Below are 21,569 nucleotides of genomic sequence, written 5' to 3'. Positions count from 1 at the left end.
GTGAGTCACTATGACATAGATGGTGTGGCACCATCACTGTGAATCACTGTGACATAGATGGTGTGGCACCATCACTGTGAATCACTGTGACATAGATGGTGTGGCACCATCACTGTGAGTCACTGTGACATAGATAGTGTGGCACCATCACTGTGAATCACTGTGACATAGATAGTGTGGCACCATCACTGTGAGTCACTGTGACATGGATGGTGTGGCACCATCACTGTGAGTCACTGTGACATGGATGGTGTGGCACCATCACTGTGAGTGACTAACTGTGACATGGATGGTGTGGCACCATCACTGTGAGTCACTGTGACATGGATGGTGTGGCACCATCACTGTGACTCACTGTGACATGGATGGTGTGGTACTATCACTGTGAGAGACTCATTGTGACATAGATGGTGTGGCACCATCACTGTGAGTCACTGTGACATAGATGGCGTGACACCATCACTGTGACTCACTGTGACATAGATGATGTGGCACCATCACTGTGAGTGACTCACTGTGACATGGATGGTGTGGTACTATCACTGTGAGAGACTCATTGTGACATAGATGGTGTGGCACCGTCACTGTGAGTCACTGTGACATGGATGGCGTGGCACCATCACTGTGAGTCACTGTGACATGGATGGTGTGGCACCATCACTGTGAATCACTGTGACATGGATGGTGTGGCACCATCACTGTGAGTGAGTAAGGAAATTGTATCTTTCTGTGCCTGATTCGTTTAGTTTAGTGGAGTCTCCTCCAGTTCAATCTGCTTTGTTCCATACATAAATATATTATGAACTGAACTCAGGTTGTCAGGCTGGGGGACAAGCGCCTTCATCCACTGAGCCACCCCTCCAGCCACGTATGTTGTACTTCTTATCATTCTGCATTTGAGCCAATTATGTATACATGTTGGTTTATGATTTTTTGACTTTATATTTTGAGGTAGCATCTTACTATCTGAGTGGCCTCTATCTCATAAGGATAGCCTCCTGCCTCTGCCACCCCAGTATTTAACTAAACTGCTCACCACCATGCCAGGTTCTAATCTCAGCTTAAAAATGGGTTAAACACAACTTTAGTAAACCAGGACAATTTCTAATCGTACTCTAAATATTTGTCCTTACACAGTATATTTCATACCCCTAACAAAGAAACTTCTTAGCCTCCTGTTGGTGTCAAACGCCTTTAATCCTAACACTCAGGAGGCAGAGACAGGCAAATCTCTGTTTGTTTGAGGCCAGTTAGCCTGGTCTACAGAGCTGGGGCTACACACACACACACACACACACACACACACACACACACACACACAAATCCTGTCTCAAAAACAAAAACAAACAAACAAAACAAAAACAAGAACAAAAAGAAACTTTTCTTTGCAACAAAGACCGTTACAGAAAATTACAACTAAGAGATCAAGAGACTGTGTGGTGCCCAATCCCCACTGACACGCTTACATTACATTTTTGCATGTAAGACCAGGAGTCATTGTGGAAGAGAGGCTGGAAAGATGGTAAAAGCCAGAGCAGCAGGAGGGTTGCAGTGAGGTTGTAAGTTCCAGAAATGTTAGAAATGCAACACCCGTGAAATCTCATCATGGCTCCTAAACAAGACCTGAACACCATCACCACCAACAGATAACTCTGGAGGGGGAAAGTTCACAGGGCCTAAGGCCTATACAAAGAATGACGGGCAACTGGGAAACGTGGAGACTGAGACGTGGTCTTCCTCAGGGGAGAGCCCCCTCCATGATAGCATGCTTTCCAATACCACGTGGTCAGCCCCCACATCATACAGATAACATTATACACACTGAGCAGGTTATATTTCAATAAATACAAAGGGGCCGTGAATTTGACAGAGAGCAACGGGGGTGCATGGAAGAGACTGGGGAGAGAAAAGGAAAGGTAAAATGATCTTATTATATTATAATTTTAAAACAATAAATTATTATGCTTTAAGGAGATGCAAATCCCTAGTATGCTAACTTTGTTATAGATTCTGTATTACATTATTATACTACCCCATAAATACATACAACTAAGATAATCGTGAAAATTCAATTCTGTCTGTAATTGTGTGTTTGTGTGTGTGTGTGTGTGTGTGTGTGTTATATCTCTGATATATACATGTGTTCTGCTGTGCTCACTTATATATGTGTAAGTCAGAAATTCATCAATGTGATGGCTTATATATGTTTAGCCCAGGGAGTGGCACTATTAGGAGGTGTAGCCTTTTTGGAATAGGTGTGTCACTGTGGGCATGGGCTTTAAGACCCTCATCCTAGCTCCCTGGAAGTCTGTATTCTGCTAGCAGCCTTCAGATGAAGATATAAAGCTCTCAGCTCCTCCTGCACCATGCCTGCCTGGATGCTGCCATGTTCTCACCTTGATGATAATGGACTGAACCTCTGAACTTGTAAGCCAGCCCCAATTAAATGTTGTCCTTATAAGAGTTGCTGTGGTCATGGTGTCTGTTCACAGCAGTAAAACCCTAACTAAGACAGTCAGCATTAAGCATCTTTCTCTCCTGAATCCAGATCCTTCACTGAATCTAGAGCTAGTTGTTAAGGCTAGACTGGCTGGCAGCAAGCTGCAGGGTCCTCCTGTTGCTGACTCCCAGTGCTGAGACTGCAGATGTTCATTGCAAGGCCTGGCCTTATAGGTATTCCAGGGATCTGAACTCAGGTCCTCAAGCATGCTCAGCAAAGATTTGACCTGTTGAGCCATCTCCCTATCTCCTAATGTGTATATATATATATATATATATATATATATATGTATATGTATATGTATATGTATATGTATATGTATATGTATATGTATATGTATATGTATATGTATATGTATATGTATATATGTGTGTGTGTATGTGTGTATGTTGTATGTATATATACCTTTTCTTCTCTCCACACTGAAAAAAATAAAAAGTGTTCTTACATTTTCAGAATTATTCCGTGTACTTTGAATACTGCCTAACATATCTGTACTTATGTTAAACATTTAGACGATGGTGTAATGAAAAATTATGATTTTCCTGAAAATAGATCTCATTGCATTGTGGTTGTGCTTAACTAGATTTTTTTTAAAAAAAACTTTTTATTGGCATTTTGTGAATTTCACACCATGCATCCCAATCCCAGTCCTCTCCCCCTGCCCTTATACCTGCCTTCCATCCTAGCAACCTCTGCCCCCCAACGGAGAAAAAACTCTCCTTGTGGAAGCTGCGGTGTGTCACAGTGTGCCCACAGTGTACACTTTCGTCCTCACTTCTTTGCTTGCAATGCTCATTGCAAGGTCAGGGTCAGCTCTACTCTGCTGCCCAGGTAAGGGTGCTTAACTGATTTTAAAGAATGGTTTCATTTTCAAGTCACTATCATCAACAAAAGGTACAGAAGACAAGGGAGGGATAGAAAGTTAAAAATAAACAAAGTCAAATACTTTAAGCCATCTAACTGGGTAGGTTACTGGCCTTTCTCTGCCCAGTCTCCTTGTCTTTAAATTGAGATAACAATAGATACTGTTTGTCTTAGGTTTCTACTGCTGTGATGAAACACCATGACCAAAAACTGAGTTAAGTAGAAAGGGACTTATTTGGATTACACTTCTAGATCACAGTCCATCATCAGGGGAAGTCAGGGCAGGAACTCAAACAGGGCAGGAACCTGGAGGCAGGAGCTGATGCAGACATCATGGAGGGGTGATGTTAGCTGGCTTGCTCAGTTTGCTTTGTTATAGAAACCAGGACCACCAGCCATGGATGACACCACCTGTAGCGGGGAAATTTCCCTGCAAGTTGGGAGAAGCTAAGGTGAGAGGAGTAAGGAGAGGAAGAGGAAAAGGAAGAGGAGAAGGAAGAGGAGGAGCTAGAGAGACAGAGATGTAGGAGCCCTGGATGACCACGCATGGATCGAGAACAGTCCTGGGTAACAACTTATATCTAAGTTAGTTAATTGGTTAACACTTCCATTTGTGTGGGCATCTTGTTTATTGAGCATTACCAAATATATAAAGCTATTGGATAATCTTTAAACATTAGAGTCTCATTTCTACCGGGTACTGCATGGATGGCGGGATGGTCTGGAGTCAGCCCAGCCTTGTTGAAACAGCGTGGGAGATTGGCAGAGCCATCTCCCACACTGGCATCTCATGGGTGGCAGGGCTGGTGTCTATGGCTGCCTTAGTCAGGGGCCTGAGCCCAAGGCCTGAGCCGAGCAGCTGCAAAAATACCCCGCAGACGTCGATGCTCGTGGCCGCAGGCCTAGGCTAGTCGGGAAGATGGCAGCTGATTAAGAACAAGCAAGATCAGTGCTGCTGGTTTAAAATATTTACCGCAACAACCACCCACGATGGACCTGGCCATCTCCCACTGATCACTAGTTGAGAAAATGCCTTACAGCTGGATCTCTTAGAGGCATTACTTCAACTGAGGCTCTTTTCTCTGTAATGACTCCAGCTTGTAGCAAGTTGCCACACAAAACCAGCCAGTATACTATTGTATGAATTCAATGTTTGCACACATATGGATGTATACACATACATATACATATACATATACACACACACACACAAGTACCTGGCGCATAATGAGTGTTAGTATTCTGTCTAAACTCCACCTCCACAGTTACCTGGCAACCACCAGGTAGGCCTGGTCCACTATAAAAGGGGGCTGCTTGCCCCCTCGTCTCTCTATTACTCTCTTACCCTCTTAATCTTATTCTTACCCTCTTGCCTCTCTGCCCCCTCCCCCCTTCCTCTCTCTCTCATGGCCGGTCTCTCTCTCTCTCTCTCTCTCTCTCTCTCTCTCTCTCTCTCTCTGCCTCTACTACTCTCCTGGCTCCCCTCCCCCATGCCCTCAATAAACTCTATTCTATACTATATCGGTGTGTGACTGGTCCCTCACGGGAAGAGATGCCCCTGCATGGGCCCGCTGAGACATCCCCTTCCCTATACCTCTCCACACACCCACAGAACATACTCTCCTTATCTCTTTATCTTTTTATAAACACTTCAATGAGTACTGAATAAATGCTAGCTATTTTTGTTACTTTTTTTTCCCTTTATCTATTTATTGGGGGCGGGGGCATGCACATGCCACAGTGTGCACACGTAGGTCAGAGGACAACTTGTGGAAGTCAGTTCTTTCCTTCCACAATGTGGACTCTAGGAATTGAACTCCGATGTCGGATTCAGGGACAAGGATCTTTACCCTCCGAGCCATTTTGCCAGCCCCTATCCGTTATTCTTATCATTCTGCACATAAGCCACTTAATACAGAATATGCACTAATTTTGTCAAGCTGGGTTCATTAGCATAAACCCAGCTAATATGTTTACTTACAAAACAATACTGAAGTTCATAATTTTAAAAGTTTTTTACATTTATTTATTTTATGTCTGTGTATACACATGTATGATACATGTGTACTACAGTTTGCACATGAAACTCAAAGTACAACTTGCAAAATTTGGTTCTTTCCTTCTACCATGTGAATTCCAGGGATGAAACGTAGGTGGTCAGGATTGGCAATGGGCAACTTTATCCACTAAGCCATCTCATCAGCCCCCAGTTCACAATTTTTAAATATATGTAAGTATCTGAAAGTATTTAAAGTTTTCTTATTTCAAAAGGAACTGGCATGGTAAGCCACAAACTGGTAGAAAATATTCATGAATATATATGATTAATGGTTTGTATAGTTAATATAAAAAATGTATACCCTTTTCAATAAAAAAAAAAGAGAAAGAAATGAAGGACCACTTTAAAATATGCAAAGGTTTGAAGAATGTTTTAGTTTGGGTTTCTATTTCTGTGGGAAGACACCATCACCATGGCAACTCATAAAGGAAAACATTTCATTGGTGCTGGCTTACAGTTTCAGAGGTTCAGTCCGTTATCATCGTGGTGGGAAGCACGGCAGTGTGCAGGCAGACATGGTGCTAGGAAAGGCGTTGAGAGTCAGCAGGCAACGAGAGAGACTATATGGCTGGACGTAGCTTGAGAATACAAATGACCTAAAAGCCTGACTTCACAGCAACATTCTTCCTCCTGCAAGGCCACAGGTCTCCAGACAATGCCACACTTCCTAATAGTGCCACTCTCTATGGCCAAGCCGTCAAACACAGAATGAGTCTATGGGGGCCATTCCTATTCAAACCACTACCAAAAGGATAAGTAGAGGACAAACATGAAAAGATATTCAAATGTTAATTGTTAAGGAAATACAGATGGAGGCACCACAAGACACCCCGATAAACCTGCTGGGGAAGCCACCACAGCGCAATGCCTGCCATGTTGAGAGGATGCAAGGACATTGGAACCCTCACGAGTTGTTGGTAAGCATGCAACGTGGTGTGTCATTCTGGAGCATAGATGCCAGCTTCTCATAAAGTTATACCCAAAAACACAGCAAAGGTAACCCACTGTCTCTATTCACCATGCTTTTAAGCTCCAAGAGGCCACACCCTGGGAAACCTTTAACCACAGGAAAATCAAAAGCATTGTCTTCTCTGAACCCTGACCCTACACACTTACTCAGAAGACAAGAGCATCCACCCACACAATAACTCTTTCTCGGATGTTTGCAGAGGCTGTGCTTTCCAACGCTGGACATGGAAATGACCCAATGGCGGTCAGCTGATTACAGAGCGTCCACACACTGGACTCCTGAGCCATTAGGGGTGCTCTGCTATCTGAACCCCAGAACCACACCAAATGAAAGCAGCAGACACAAAAGGACTACGCTCTGAATTCTCTGACTAGACGATATTCAATAAAGGGCAAAACTACACAACAAGAACAGGAAGCAAATCAATGGGCTTGTGGGTAAGAAAAGGGAACCAGATATGAAGCCGCCAAAGGGAAAGCTAGGAGGCTATGGAAACGTTTACCTTATGGGTGTGATGAAGCAATGCACTTGTTGAAATTTACCAAATCACACCCTTTAAAATTAATGAATTTCATTGTAAGTTAAACTTCAAAAAAGCTATTATAAAAATAAAGGAATCGCATCATAGAAGAGCTGGGGGAAGGGTTGGAATATTGTGGGACATTGTCTTCTAAGTGTGGCCTGGCTGTAGCGTGGGTAAGCTTTCAATAGTTCTGGTTACCTATACAAGACCTGCACAAGGTTGGATGGGCCTGTTAATATCCCCTGTCCCCATGCAGCTCCCAGGCCTTGTCCCTCCCAGAGCATCTCTAGGTAGCTAATGGTTGCTAGGAGAGACATTTTCTTCAGTGGCGGAGCCATTGTAAGTTACCCCTGTTCCTGTAATCAATCTTAAAACACATACACATGGGTGGGGGGAAAATCAGAGAGATAAGACAGGGACAGGGAGACAGACAGAGACAGAGATGGGGGGAGGCATGCATCACACAGACATCTGCCAGTGAGACAGATCAGGAGATAAAGTACTCGATTCTCAAGGCTGGAGATCTGGTTGGAAAGAACCGACTCTACAAGGTTGTTCTCCATCTCCACATGAACCCCCATTAAAGCTTTAAGGCATGAGAATAGATGAGGGCTGAGTTGGGAAGAGGAAAGGGATGAGTGGGGGCAGGAGGGGAACAAGAAAGGATAATGGGGTCTAAATGCATTGGGTCTGTGTCTGAAAAGTTGTAATGAAACCCATTATTATATTCACTGATATATGCTAATTAAAATAGGAAAGATATTCTATAAATACATAATAATGGTAATATTATGTAATGTAATTATATGTGATTAATATAATCAGACAATATAGATTTTTCACATAATAATAAGTTGATGCTTGTCCTCAAGTCAATGGTACTTTCTTGGCTTGGCATTTATACATACATCCCTGAGAGGAAAACGGAAAAGGCTTTTAAGGACAGTCTTTTCACCTCTGAGCAAATGAGGAGAACTTTTGTGTGAGAAACAGCCTCAGTGAAGCAACAGGGGGCACAGAAAGAATGTTCTGAAATAATACAAGCACTTTGACTTTTGTTTGAGCCATTTGTCTCCTTTCCATGAGACAATGAGTTCTTTCACGAAGCTTTACCAAGATGCTGGGACAGAGAAAGGCTGCTCTAACAGCTGGGGGCCTTCTTAGCGTCACTATCTGACTCACCAGCCAAGTAGGATCCCTCCAGAGTCAAGAACAATGCCATTCCTTTATTTGAGAGATCTGGCTGTTGATATTCATGCAACTTCACTTGTATATCATAACTTTCTGGTTTTTAATTAACCATCAGTAAGAGGCATGGCATGGAAGTGGTGTCTGTACCTACAAGAACCTTGTAGGTACCCAGGGAACCGTGCTCTTCTAGAAAAGTCTATAGCCAATGCTAAGGCCCATTCACATAAGAAAAGGAAGTGGCAGGCTGGGAGATGGCTTAGTGGGTGAATGCACTTGCTATCAAATGGGACAGTCTGAGTTCTATCCCCAAGACTCATGTGGTAGCAGGGAACCAACTTCCACAGGTTGTCCTCTGACCTCCATGTGTGTGCTTACGGACATACATGCACATAAATACATACAATAAAAATGTACATGTAATTAAGAAAAAAAGTAGGAAAAGCATAAATGTTGGCTTAGTGTCTATGACAGGTTAGGCAGGGAACCAAGTATTTTGGAAACTGTCATCTCACTTGATCCCCGCCAAAACAGATAAAATCTTACTTTTGAGGATAGAATGCTAAAGTTTATAGATAGAGACCCTCCAAGGCCGCAGAGCTAGAACTGGTAAAACCATGAAGACTCTCCCGCCTGCCACCTCTGAAGCAGAGAGAGACAGAGGGACATCAGGTTGGTATCTGTGTCCCTCACAGACTTCTTGTCAGCAAGATCAATACATGACTCTAAGCATTTATAGAAAACCAGGCCATCCTGAGAATAAATCTCAGAGCTGGGCCCCCTTTGTCTTCCTTCCGCCTATTATCAGAACTGCCATCTTCTGCATGGCCAGCAAATGGGAAGCCAAAGTATGCTAGAACATAAAGGTACCCGTGGGCAGCTAGAAATTTTACACCCTGGTTATTACCAGGTTGACCTAACATGACTGTGACTTCCAACCAGAGGTGAAGATTTGCTGCTGATTCAGCTTGTCCAGGCAGGAACTCATCTTCTCTTCCTCAAGTCCTTTTATGGTCAAGGCTACCTACCCCTTGGCTTAGCTGTCTACACCTAGACCAGTAACTGCAAACCAGTTTCCATCTGCCCTCTGCATCCTGACCGCATTCAGGCATACACAAACTTCACTTTCTTCTCTTGGCTGCCTTCTTGTCTCTTAGCTGCTTCTGTGGCTTCTGTGGCTGCAGCCAATTTTGCACTGTCAGTCTGCAGCAGATTGCCACTGGCATCCAGTTACTTCCAACTCATTTGTCAGGGTCTTGTGGAGAGACCCCTAAACTAATACTTGGTGTGGTCCCAATCCTGTTCTAATTTGGGGTCGTGGGTCAGTCTACATTTTTCAGAAAAAGAGAATGGAGCCTGATGGCTGCCTGAAAGACTGGTCTGTCAAGTGGACACAGATCTTGAGCCTAATAATTATGATTCTAATGATGATGATGGCTCAAAATCTTTATCAACCAGCTGATTTAACTTGGTATATAATCTCCACTCTTACTGGAGAGTGTTTTTTATCATTACTTAAAGCCACCCACTATATACCTGGTGGCCAGACTTTGTGTCTGATCCCTGCTAATTAGCAGTTGGATTAGATACTGAAATACTTCCACTTCCAACCTTATTTTCTACATTGCTTGGATAATCATGTTGCTTTTAACCATTGAACCTTGTATTTTAAGCAGATTGGTTGCCCTCACACAGGATTGCTCTCAGCAAGCTCAGCTATTCATCATGGCAGTTACACATCGCTGTGAAGAACTGCATCTAGTGCATGCCCACAGGTCCTTTGGTCTGAATGCAGTCTTGGTCTAAAGAGTGTGCCAATGATGGCTGGTTAGTCAATGACGGGTAAGAGTGTTTTGAGCTCCTATAAACCTAAGACAGAGGCATCATCATTATGCTATGTATGTTTTCCTCAATGATGGATAATTATAGGAGTAATTTTTAGCTCCTATAAACCTAAGGCGGAGGCATACATCAATATGCTATGTATGATTTCCTCAATGACGGGTAATATAGGAGTAATATAAACGCCAACCTAAGCCAGGCACAGTCGCCTGGCCACTTGAGACCCTAGACGGAATGAAATATTGTGCCCTGTCTAGATATTGGCACTGCCATTTTAAAAAATTAAGGGGGAACTGTGCCCTTCCCCCATGCCTAAGCGGGCCTGTGAGTCTTTTACCACAATAGACCAAACAACAGTAGGACCTAGGAGAGGCATTGCCTTGCCAGACTTGGTGCCCTACAGTCTGTTACCGAGCTAAGAAGAATGGACTGCCTGCTGAGCTAGCCTTGACACCTTCCGGACTGCTATCTCCTTGCCCAGCCCCTGGGCTGAACCGAGAAGAGACTCTGGGGGGTGGGGCTTACACTTTATATGTGAAAGCAAAATATTAAACTTTGGGCCTTGATCAGAGAACTTTGTCTTGGCCCCACATTTCTCTTGCCCTTCATTCCCGTTCATTCCCAGGCTTCCTCTCAGGCGAACCCGGTTCCCGTAGCTGCTGGTAGCTACAATTTAGGCCTTTTGCACCCAGACTCTCTGAGGCACTGCTAAAATGGCCTCTCTGTAGCTCCTTCACCTGTTCAAGGTCCGTCAATGGCCTCACTGAACAAATGTTATCCTCAGCCCCCCTGCCCCATTACTGACCACTGGGCATCTCTCCAATATGGATGTCTCCACATTTACCCAAGGCTTCCAAGTGAAGCCTGAAGCACCCAGATTGTTTTGCAGTGGGTGGCCTTGCCTATGCTCCAGTGCCTATACTCTGTTTTAATTGAGATGATATTCAGCCCTCCATGTTTGACTCATGTGTCACTCAGGCAATAAAATGTCCCACATTTTCACAAGGATTGACTTTTCCATACATTACAGATGGGCTTGTTGTCTGGTCTTCTGTGTCCGTACTTCGTTTATTTTTCTTACTACCTCAAATCTCTTCCTGTCTTGGTATGAGCTACTCTTTGCTATTATACCCTGTCACCTGTGTCTCCAACATGCTGGTTCCAAATTTTGTAAGTAAGTTTGTATAGCATCAATGTGCTGGACAAATGTCTATTCAACAGAAGATCAATAAAGGTCAAAGCAAACTGGTAGCTCGAGCCCATGTGTTTACTTACTGCCTCAGCTCAGATGGAGGCAACCCTAGTAGAAGGTTCTTATTTTCCTAATGGCAGGACCCTCATGTGCTCTTTCTTTTTTAAATAATGTTTTAAAACACAGACTTATTTATTGTATTTTATATGTGTGTGAATGTTTTGCCTCCATGTATGAATGGCACATGTGCATGTAGTGCCCTTGGAAGTCAGCAGAGGGCGCTGGGTCCTCTGGAACTAGATTTTCAGGTGGTTGTGTGCCATGATATGGGTGTTGGGAACTGAACTCTTCTGCAGACTCAAGTGCTCGCAACCACTGAGCCACCTCTCCAGCCCATCACATCCAGTTTCTTGACCAATCTAACATATATTTTTTTAAAAAAACTATAGATGAATTATCAAAATTCTTATAATGTATCAGTTGATCCATACTGAAGATGTTTTAAATTGTAAAACCACATATAAATTTAAAACTAATGCTTTTTGATGAAAAAATTCTATAAAACAAAGTTCTGCTTTCGTTTTCATAAAACGAAAATGTTTTGGGGTGTTACTTGCCTCTCTAACACAGATGATGTATTTATTTTATGCATATGAGTACACTGTAGCTGTCTTCAGACACACCAGAAGAGGGCATCAGATCTCATTACAGATGGTTGTGAGCCACCATGTGGTTGCTGGGAATTGAACTCAGGATCTCTGGAAGAGCAGTCAGTGCTCTTAACCACTGAGCCATCTCTCCAGCCCTAAACTTTTTTTTCCCCATGTGACACGGGCGGAGACAAATGGGACGGAGCAGGATTCGAACACAAGGATAGAGAGAGAGAGACGGCAGAGGGCCCCGCACCCTCTGCAGGCAAGCACCTTAGCCGCTGCCCCACCGCCGGTTCACTGCAGATGATGTATTAACACTAAAGATGCCTCTGAGGTCCCCTGCATCTTCACTTCTAGGTGGCTTGGGACACAGCCAGTTTTCAATCCATGTATTACATGTCACTAGAAATTGTATCCCAGGCCAGCAGTCCTAGTTTACAGACCATGTGGACAGCCAGATTTTCAGTATGTTCTGAAAGCATGCATCCATACGCTATACCACCTAGATATGCACTGTGTTGCTCTTTTAAACCATCCTAGCTTAGGAGGTATGAGCACTTGATGTTTTCCCAAAGGACTGAAGTTTACTTCCCAGAACGTGGTTTTGGCAGCTCCCATAACTCCAGCTCCAGGGAATCTGATGTTCTCGTCTGGACGCTGTGGGTACCCAAATACACTCTCATATATACTCATATTCTCCCTCTCCTTCTCCCTCTCCCTCCAGCGTTAAACTTCCATTTGAATGTCTCCAAATGAGGACACATACCTCCACAGAGTGTCTTCCTTCCTGCCTGAATGGAGCTATGACGACTGAGGTCCTGGGCAGGTTGTCATCCCTTAGGAACAAGGTGTGAATTTAAGCAGCCCCCCAAGAGCTGAGTGGGTAAACAGTAACATGGTGAGATGTGTAGCAGCAGGAGTGAATCACTGCTTTTGTAGTGAACAAGATAAAATACTAATCTGCAATCATAGCAATCAGTATGGTGACTGCATGATAGGACTGGCACACAGAAATTGGTATAAACAGGAATTCTGGGTGCTAAGATTATTCTGCTGATAAATCAGATTGCTGTTTATGCCCCTGTTCACCTCTAGCTGCTTTCTTGACCGGTGCACACTTGCATATGTTAGCATCACAAAAAGTTTCACTCTAAAAATTCATCTTTGTTGACAGAGATACTTCAGAAGATAGGTCGTAATTCACTCGGACTCAGTGAGGAGCTTAGGTACAGAGCCGGCAAGTGGTTACATTGTTCACTGTGCAAAGCTCCGCTGACCTACATTGTGTCTAATCATTTCATACACTTACTTATCACTCAGTTATGTGTCTTTCAGTGCTGGGAATCAAAGTTGTAGATGAAGCTCAGTTGGTAAAGCATTTGCTTAGCGTGTTGTAAGGTCCAGAGTTCAAGCCCTAGCGCCACAAGAAATAAGTGCATGCTGGGAACTGAAACCTGGTCCTTGAAAAGAATGCTAGGTAAGCATTCTCCTATAGAGCTACAACCCCAGATAAGCATTCAGAGCTAAGCAAGGCTCGGTCCCCAAATCTTGTTATGAACCAGCCAGAATTGAAGCATATTTTTTAATTTATATGTATATGAGTACATTGTAGCTGTCTTCAGACACACCAGAAGAGGGCAATGGATCCCATTACAGATGGTTGTGAGCCACCATGTGGTTGCTGGGAATTGAACTCAGGACCTCTGGAAGAGAAGTCAGTGTTCTTAACCGCTGAGCCATCACTCCAGCCCTCCACTCTCCCAGGAATTGAAACATTTAAAGAATGCTTCATAGAATCCTCTTTTACACGGGCCTTCTAGAGGGGAATGATTAGTGAACAAGACTGTACCGGACTGCTGCCACTCCCCAGAGCACCCCTCAAGCCCTATGCCGCTAGAGTAATAGTGTTCTAAACTAAAGGTGGCTCTGTCCTAAAGGAAATTAAGAACAAGAATTAAGACCAGTAATCAAATGAAAAAAAAAAAAACACCAAAAAACTAAAACAAACAAAGAAAAAACTCCTTTAAAACAGAGATACCAGGGCTGCAGAGATGGTTCAGTGGTTAATATCGGTGACTGCTCTTCCAGAGGTCCTAAGTTCAAGTCCCAGCAACCACATGGTGGCTCACAACCATCTGTAATGGGATCTGATGCCCTCTGAAGACAGCTACAGTCTAAAGATGAGCTCCAGTGTACTCATATACATTAAACAAATTATTTTAAAAAACAACAACAACAGAGAGATACCAGATATGGTGGAACACACTCCAGTAACACACTCAGGAGGCCGCACTAGAGTCATGAGCTGAAAGTCAAGTGAGCTACACGTAATCATAACAAAGGGCTCAGTAACTGCCAGCTCTTGCTGATCCAGGCTCAGTTCTCAGCACCCACACAGAAGTTCGGAGTTACTCTAACTCCAGCTCCAGAGGATCTGATGCCCTCTTCTGGCCTGTGAGGACAACAGGCGTGCAAAACGTTTCATACACATAACTGTTCAAAAAACAAAAATGATGAGATAACCCTGGACTAGTCAAGGAATCCAAATATAATCCCAAGGGTCCTCAACAGAAACAAAAGAGAGAACCCAGCAGGTGGCATTGTGATGTTTATAGACTTTGAACGTCATGGTCAAGACAACAGGCCAAGGATGCAGCAAGCAAGCAAGCAAGCAAGCAAGGTGGAAAAGGGAAGGAAATGCAGAAGGCTCCAGTCCTGAAGACAATGGATTTGTTTGTTTGTTTTGTTTTGTTTTGTTTTTTCGAGACAAGGTTTCTCTGTGTAGCTCTGGCTGTCCTGGAGCTCACTCTGTAGATCAGGCTGGCCTCAAACTCAGAAATCTGCCTGCCTCTGCCTCCCAAGTGCTGGGATTAAAGGCAACCGCCACCACTGCCCAGCGAGGACAATAGATTTTACCCAATGAGAATCATTCGGAATTCAGACTTCTGTAGCAATAAGCTAGTACATTTGTACTGGTTTGAGCAATTAAACTTGTAGTGACTTGTTACGTGGGAAACTAATACAAACATTCACTGGAAATAGAAGAGGACTGGATGCTAGAAATTTCTAGACTGAAAAAAATCACCTAATTCTGTTTTTGGAGAAACAGCTTGTGTTAAGGGCCCAGAATCAAAAGCTGTGCTTGGTTCAAGAAATAGAGAAAATACAAAAGGAACAGAAGTCGCAACTTCTTGTCTGAGTTTGAAAAAGCCAAGGGTTCAAAAAGGGCTTAGCTGGTATGGATTAGTCAAGGTTTCCAGATGGTAGAGGGAGCTTCATTTTCCTAATGGACTCGATGTAATTATAAGAATCTAAGAGACAGTAATGGGTGAATGGCAATGAGAAGGTAGAGGCAGACTGGAAGAGGCAGGGAGGGGGATGGACCAGTTAGGGAGGAGAGAGATACATAGAGACAGAGAAGTTGGAAGATGCCGGTCCTCGTTTTTTGAAATGGAAGACAGGACCAGGGCAAAAAAAAAAAAACAAAAAACAACAACAAAAAAACAAACAAACAAAAAACAACAACAACAAAAACAAACAAACAAACAAAAAAACAAACAAATAAAAAACACAATCAGTTTTAGAAGTCAGAAAACATGAGGAGCTACATTGTTCCTCGAGCCAACAGAAAGGATGTGTCTATTTAGCCCCTTGAGACCCATTTCAGTTTCTGACCTCCAGGGCTGCAAGACAATGAATTGGTGTGAAGCCATTATTTTTGTGGTGGTTTGTTGTAGCAGCCACAGGGAACTGTCACAATAACCTGTGAGTGGCTATGAGTATTCCACTGGGTCCATCCACAGGTGGGCAGTGGCTTCTCTGTCAACGCTCCTGAAACTTTGAGCCTGCTCAGTCACTGGTTTTTATATGTAGCTATTTTATGAAACTTTGTTTCAGCCAAGTCAGTCTGAAACCTAGAATACTGGATGGAGTCACATGAGTTCCATTTGACCCTCAGAACCTATCGTAAGACCTTTGACAGTATCTCACCTGATGATCTCACCAGGCCAAGGTAATAAGGATAGACAGTAAGTACCAACCATTTGCCCAGAGCCAGCCACTGCATTAAGTTTCTGGCATGTGCAAATGAGGTCAGTTTTCCCAACAACCTACCCCTAATTTACAGAGGAGGAAACTGAGGCACAGAGCACAGATCACTTTTTAAAGCCCCTACAGGTATGAGGAGATAGGACTAGAACTCTGGTTCTTCAGATGTCAAGCATGGTGCTTTGAGCTGTTCTCTAGCTTTCTCTTCTGTGCCCAGGTCACTGTCATTGTCACTACTGACAATGGCCAAGAGCTCTGAAGTTTAGCCCAGCCCTGCCACTAAGCCGCCTTCAGGCTGCGGTGACTGGCTGCTGAATTGTACTGCAGAACTCAAAGGTGACCTAATGGGCTGGCATTCCTAGAGCTCTTGGAAGAGCATACCCCCACCCCACACTGTTTCCTAGCAACACTATGTACACCACTCTCTGGGGTATCAGTCATTATTCCCAGAACTTTGTACATCATCCCCATGTTCATGTTAGACAGGGAAGGGAATCCCAGTCCTGAGAACTGGGACGCCCAGGAAAAGATGCTGTGCATGGGATAGAACCAGCAAGCAAATGCCAGAGGAACTCCTGGAAAGGCCCTTGCTGGCCAGGCTGGTGTTACCTCTCCATTGAGCTCTGCCAATCCCAGTATCTCCTTGGTCACCGCTCACTCACTCGGCTTCCCCTGAGACCAGGCTTTCCCTCTCTCCTTCCCACCCCCGTATCTCTGTGCCTTCTCTTAGTTACCAATAAGAACTGCTTCTAGGCAAACTGGAATTGTTTTTTTTTTCAGACTCTCCAGTGGCAACATCTCTTTGCCTTCACTAAAATCTTGAACCTCATTCCAATTGTTGTTTTTTTTTTTTTTCCTTTTGGTTTTTTGAAAAAGGGTCTCATGTAGTCCAGGTTTGTTTTAGACTTACTATATAATCAAGGATGACCTTGGAGTTTGGATCCCCCTGCCTCTCTACATTTCAAGTGCTGGGATTATAGCCATGCACCACCACAACCAGTTTTTACCTAGCCTTTTGCAGTAGACATGAATGATCTTAGCTAATAGGAGTTTAACCTGCCGGTTGTCCAAAGCTGTCTAAGATTCCAATTATGCTATGATACTCTCAGCAATGAACTTCAGGTCCCAAGCCTCCTGACTGCCTGGGTCTGGACTCTGGAAGCCAGGACCTCCAAAGCCTGGATTTATAGAAATGATCTGGCTGGTGATGGGAGGGGGGGCTGGGTCTGAAGCTGAATCCTATCAACTGGAGTAAAAGTAGGTACAGAAGGGAGACAGAAGACGAAAACCTGCAGCCATTGCCTTCTTCATTGGAGTTTCTAAGAGAATAGACTTCAGAGGCTTAAAGGAAACCTTCCAGGCCACAAACTCACCCTGGTATCTTGACTGGCCTTGTGAACTTATCACTTTGAAAGAAGGCAGAGAGAACGTGCTAGAACGGACTTTTGCACAAAACCTCCACTAACACATATAAATTATCTGCCATCTTAGCGCACCCCTCAGAAGGCTTTGCCCTAGAGTTGGGGGGGGGGGGGGTGAATTCGATGTTCACACAGATTCCTTCCTTTTCTGAAAAGGTGGGCGGCAGAGCTCAGTAGCAGTCGGAGAATTATAGAACTATTCTCTACTTCCACCAAAACTCATTTATCCCTGTAGGCGTTACAATCCCCTCTAGACGGATGAGAAAACTGAGGCACTGTGTTGCTCGTTATCCGAGTACTCCAGCCTGTAAACTTGGCAGCTGGGGTTTGAACGAGGCCTACTGATTCCCAAGCCTCCACCCTTTTATCCTTACAGCTTCATTGTCCATTCCTCAAAGGTTAATGGGAATTGCACCCAGTATTGGTAACTAAGAGAAGGCACAGAGATACGGGGGTGGGAAGGAGAGAGGGAAAGCCTGGTCTCAGGGGAAGCCGAGTGAGTGAGCGTTGACCAAGGAGATGCTGGGATCCCTTACAAGGGATTGTCCCCATATTTTTCTGTCCACTCCCCAAACTGTCCTCCAGTTTTCCAGCAACACAAAATGCCCTCTTCCTATTCCTTCTTCCGCAATACAAGGAAGCCGGAGCTGGACAGAGAAGGCAAAGGAAATCTAGACGACACTGGTCTTGAGTTACCAGTGTATAGAGGGAACCAAGTTATTTTCTACCTGGTAGATAGGACTGTCACTGCAAACCCACTCAACAAGTCCCCATTCCCTGGTCAGTATGGAGCGGGTCTGAGTGTCCCTGCAGCGCGGCACAGCGCCCCCACGGGGCACTTGGGGACTACTGCCGTGCCGTGTGTCCTGCGCCTGGCCCGGCGTGGCGGGACTTCTCCCGGCCGGGGGGCCCCTGCAGCGCCGCTTTCCTTTCCCACTTTCCCCAGGGAGACAGCGGCTCCCCCGGAACGGAACAGATTGTGCGTCTGTCGGCCAGTGGGTCATCTGTCTGCGCCCGGGTCAGCGCGCCGCGCTCACCTGCAGCCACCGCCGCCGGCCCTAGAGAAGCGAGACAGGGGCGCAGCCGTGAGGGTCCGTCTCCGTCGTCCGCCGCCTCGCCCCGCAGAGGACTGCAGAGCTCCTTGGGCACCACTCCCGGGACGCGACCAAGAAGCCCGCGCCAACGCCGTGTCCTGAGCCGCCGCCTTCAAGTCTCATCCCAGAGCGCTCTCCGCGCTCGCTGGCTGACTGCGAGGCTCCTTGCAAGGGCGGCGCGAGGAGGCGGTACCGCGGGAGGGTTGGAAGCCGGCGGGCGGAAGGAGGGGTGTCCTCTTTGGGGATGGGGAAGGCGGGGAGAAGCAGCAGCCAGAGCTGCCCCCACTCTGCAGGCAGACCCCCAGCTCGGGACCCTGGTCTCTCTCCCTGCCTGCTGCCAACCTCAGTCTCCAGGGGCATCCCCAGCCCTGGTGGGATGGAGTGGTCTCCAGAGGCTTTAGGGGGCTTGTCGGCCTGGGGCGGGAGTGAGGTAGGGTGAGGGTTTCCTGGTAACAGGAGACATAGCTGGAGTCTTATAACCTGAATTGAAGATAATTTTCTTCAGAAGGTACCCATGGAGCACGATGATGAAGAAAGAAGTGGTGAGACTTAAGATGACTAATGACAGGGCCAGAAGTTGTCTTGGCAGCCTAGGACCGCCCCACCAGAGCCAATTCATATTACTAGTATCCGCTGGCCCTGGACCAATCCCTGGGATGGGAAAAGCCATTAAGATGCCAAGATGAAGAGGTACAATTCCTCCCCTGAAGGAACAGAATCCAGTTCAGACAAGACTCAAGAAATTATGGGCAAGACTTCTGTAACGTTGTTAAGAGAGGAAACATTACCTGAGAGAGCAGCCATTTTAGGAGAGACAGAGAAAACCGGGCTGAGCAGTAGCAGGGAGCAGAGCTGACTCCTAGACTCTGGGATTACCAAACTAGGATGACAGGACTCTACAAACATCTCTTAATAAAGGGGATGGAGAGATGGCTCAGGGGTTAAGAACACTAGCTGCTCTTCCAGAGGTCCTGAGTTCAATTCCCAGCAACCACATGGTGGCTCACAACCATCTATAATCTGATGCTCTCTTCTGACATGCAAATGTACCTGCAGATAGAACACTCATATAAATGAAATAAATCTTTTTTTAAAAAACTAATTCTATCGCCCAATTTGCTAAACCCAAACACCCCCATCTGGGTTTTAACAAACCATCAGAGAAAATCAGAACTAGTTTCAAATCTTAGAATGTCATGTGCAAGACTTATTCCCACAAAGAGCTCCAGGAGTGGGTAATTAAAATCTCAGCCATGGGGCTGGAGAGATCACTCAGTGGTCAAAATCATTGATGCTCTTCCTGAGTTCAGTTCCCAGCACCTACATGGTAGCCCACAGCTACCTGTAATGGGATCTGGTGCCCTCTTCTGGTGTGTCTGGAGACAGCTACAGTGTATATACATAAAATAAATGGCTAAATACAATCTCAGTCATGCCCATTGGTGATGGTGTACACCTTTAGTCCCAGCACCCAGGAATTAAGGTGGGTCTCTGAGTTTGAGGGCAGTCTGGCCTACATGGTGAGTTCCAGGCCAGCTAGGGTGATGTAGAGAAGCAGTTTAAAACAACAAACCAACAACAACAACAACAAAAAAAAAAAAAAAAAACCATAAAACAAAGGGCTAACATATTCTGTCCTTACTACCAAGAAATAACCAAGGCCTCAAAACCCTGTGTTCTTTCCCTAAATCTCAGGTCACACGATGCTGCTGGCCACCTGCAGAAATTTCTTCTTTGGTCTTTGGGAGAAAAATTATGGAGGTCAGAAAACAGAGCAAAGTCTTCAGGAAATGTTTGGTCTTGGATCCCACAGAAGAAAATTCTTCCTGAGTTACAGACAGTGAAAATCCCCCAAAAGTTGGAAAAGCTGAGTTACAAGTTATGGAAACTTATATTTCAAATGTGTGTCTATTCCAAGATACCCATAGGATCCAGTAATTTACAAAAAAAAAAAAAAAAAAAAAAAAAAAAAAAAAAAAAAAAAAAAAAAAAAAAAAGCAAAGCTATTTGGAAATCCTTCCAATTTTAAGAAGACTCTGATATAATAATGATCCCCATTATTTGGTCTGTGCCAGCTAAAGTGAGTGTTTCCCCCTAGGGAGCTCTATGGGGGATTCTTCAGAATAGGAAATCTGTGGGTGGAGCAAGGCTGAGGGCAGGACAAATGGGTCAAACGAGTTGTTCTACTTTATGGGATGTTCTTCAAGTCTGTAAAACAACAAAAACATCCCAGCAAATCAAATGGAAGCTCAGTGTCCTGATATGCACAGTCAGAACAATGGTTTACCTCTCTGGCACCTTGTGTGCAGGGCAAGGCTGAGAAGGGCTGCTGGAGGGAAGAGCCAGCTCTGCCTTTTGTGCTTGAGGCTCTACTATAGACTTGAGGAAATCTTGTTCAGAAGAAGCATTGGGCTAAGGTGTCCAGTTCATATGGGGACCGGCAGAAGCACATGAGAGTGAAGGCAATACTATCCGAGAGCTCATGAGATAACTGTTTGATCACACATTTGTAACTACGCTACATGTTAGCTGGCTATTCTGTCTCTGCTGAGGGTCTGTGCTGGGGTCCATCTTACCAACCTGATATAGGTAGTCCTGAGCTGTATTTAAAAAGAAAGCTGAGCTGGCATAGCAACACACACCTTTTAGTCCCAGCACGTGGGAGGCAGAGGCAGGTGGATTTCTGAAGTTGAAGTCAGCCTGATCTATAGAGTAAGATCCAGGACAGCCAAGGATACACAGAGAAACCCTGTCTTGAAAACTAAAAACAAATAAACAAACAAAATCAAGCCACGAAGAAATGTAGTGATCAGGGTCTTTGCTTCAGTTCCTGCCTCCAGGTGCCTGTCTTGGCTTCCCTCAGTGGACTGAGACCCCAGTTACCTAGGCCAAATAAACCCTTTCCTCCTAAAGTGGCTTTTTGACTGGTTGTTTATCACAGCAAGAGAAAGCAAGCTAGCACAAGGTCTATTTGGGACTGGGGAGGGGGGCAGTAATTTCACATAGGCCTTAAACGTATGAAGGGCCTCAATATGGATTTTTTTTTCAAGATTTTTTTATGTGTGTGTTTTGTCTCAATGTCTGTCTGTGCACTATATGCATGCCCAGTGCCCTTGGAAGTCAGAAGAGGCATCATCAGATCCCCTGAGGACTGGAGTTGTGGATGGTCGTCAGCCACCAAGAGGATGCTGGGAATCAAACCCAGGTCCTCTG

The 21,569-nt window shown here is 44.8% G+C and overlaps 1 protein-coding gene across 3 annotated transcripts in view; it reads right to left on the bottom strand.

The window, feature by feature from the left end:
• The window catches only part of Matn2 (matrilin 2), a 142,374-nt gene extending 123,838 nt beyond the window's left edge, over positions 1-18,536 (bottom strand). The window contains exon 1 of one of the 3 annotated variants that reach the window (XM_034516989.2): positions 18,300-18,536. The gene's annotated coding sequence lies outside the window, so the exon portion shown is untranslated. The remainder of the gene's footprint in view (positions 1-18,299) is intronic. The other 2 variants (XM_034516990.2, XM_076911252.1) reach the window with 2 other exon arrangements.
• Positions 18,537-21,569: the final 3,033 nt, after the last annotated feature.

The sequence above is a fragment of the Arvicanthis niloticus genome, chromosome 13 (genome assembly GCF_011762505.2).
Source record: "Arvicanthis niloticus isolate mArvNil1 chromosome 13, mArvNil1.pat.X, whole genome shotgun sequence".
NCBI lineage: Eukaryota > Metazoa > Chordata > Mammalia > Rodentia > Muridae > Arvicanthis > Arvicanthis niloticus.
The sequence above is the reverse complement of the archived record's forward strand: the minus strand, read 5'-3'. Positions and strand labels throughout refer to the sequence as shown.